This window comes from Fukomys damarensis, unplaced genomic scaffold (genome assembly GCF_012274545.1).
Source record: "Fukomys damarensis isolate Sample0158 unplaced genomic scaffold, DMR_v1.0_HiC HiC_scaffold_15, whole genome shotgun sequence".
Taxonomy (NCBI): Eukaryota; Metazoa; Chordata; class Mammalia; order Rodentia; family Bathyergidae; genus Fukomys; species Fukomys damarensis.
The window spans coordinates 3,686,623-3,688,218 of record NW_022900927.1 but is presented as its reverse complement, the minus strand read 5'-3'; positions in this window follow the sequence as shown (position 1 = coordinate 3,688,218).

Genomic DNA, 1,596 nt, shown 5'->3' with positions numbered 1-1,596 from the left:
TTGAGACTCAAGTATGAAGGACAAAATGGCAAAATTTTGTAGGCCACAAGGTTCTTGTTAAAGCTTTCAATAATTTCCCACCTTGGTGGTGTGTGTGTGAGGGTCATGAGGATTGAATCCAGAACCTTCAGACTATGCTAGTTCCAGCCCTTTATTTTTACTTATTTTGGAACCAGGGATCAAACTTGAGATCTTGCTCTTGTGAGGCAGGCGTCAGAACCACAGAGCTAAATCCCCAGCCCAGCCCTTTATTTTTTTTCCTTTTGGTACCGGGGATTGCACTCTGCTCTTTGTGCTTGTGAAGAAGACGGGAAACCACTGCGCTAAATCCCCAGCCCACAGCCCTTTTATTTTTTTGTTTTTTTGAGACAGGGTCTCACTATGTAGTTGAGACTGACCTGGAACTCACTATGTAGCCCAGGTTGGTCTCGAACTCAGTGATCCTCCTGTCTCAGCCTCCCGAGTGCTGGGATTACAGGCATGCACCACCACGCCCCAAGAGCCCTTTAGAACTGACCACCAGGCCAGCCTCGAACTCCTGGCAATCCCCCTGCCTCAGTCTCCTGAGTGTAGGATTACAAGCGAGTGCCGGTCTAAGTCAAAGCCCCTGAATTCACTATGTAGCCCAGTCTGGTCCTGAATTTGCAGTGATCCTCTTGCTGGGAATAGAGGCTTGTACCACCATGCTTGGCTACCTTGTATTATAAATTAACCTCTGTAACAGGTCTTTGCAGATGGGAGTGGCGATCAGATCAGAGGTGGAGTGGAGCATGGATGAAGCCCCGAGTTCAACCCCAGTACTGCCTTTAAAATTTTTATATAGGTTTAAGGGATATAGCAAAATATTTTGGCGGGGGCAGTCTCCAACCACGCCTTTTAATTTTTTTGACAGGGTCTTGCTGTCATTCAAACTGACCTCAACTCTGATACTCCTGCCTCAGCCTCCTGAGTGCTGGGATTACAGATGTGCGCCATTTCTTTGGTACTGGGGAACCAGGGTCCTTGCGCTTGCGAGGCGGGTGGCAGAACCACTGAGATAAATCCCTGGCCCTCAACCCCTTTTATTTTTGAGGCAAATTCTTGCTAAGTCACTCAATAGCTCAGGCTGGTCTCGAATTTGCAATGCTCCTGTCTCAAGCTCCCTATGTCGGGATAAAGGCGAGCACACCACGTTCCCAATTATTTTACAGGATTAAGAATCATCTTAGCATTCTCTTGCTGAGGAAGCAAGCCTCCAGCAACTCCTTTACCCCTCCAAAAACCAGACACGTCCGGTCTAGGCCAAAGGCTACAGGTCTGGGTCTAATCTCGAGAGCAAAGAGCTGAGTCCAGAGGACGCCGGTACATAAAGAAACCTGCACCACAAGACCTGCCTCTACAAGGAATCCAGCAGGTGAGGGCCTCCGGGAAGAGACACGTGGTAGGAGCCGGCCTAGAAGACCTGCAGCGAAAAAAAGGTAAGAGAACCGCCCCTCAGCTCACGCTCACTTCCACGCGCGTAACGCGGAGGCCGGGCCAACATGGCGGCGATCACGTGGGCAGCGCGGTGACGTCGCCCGCCGCCCGCACGGAGACCCCGCCCAGCCTCACCCCCCA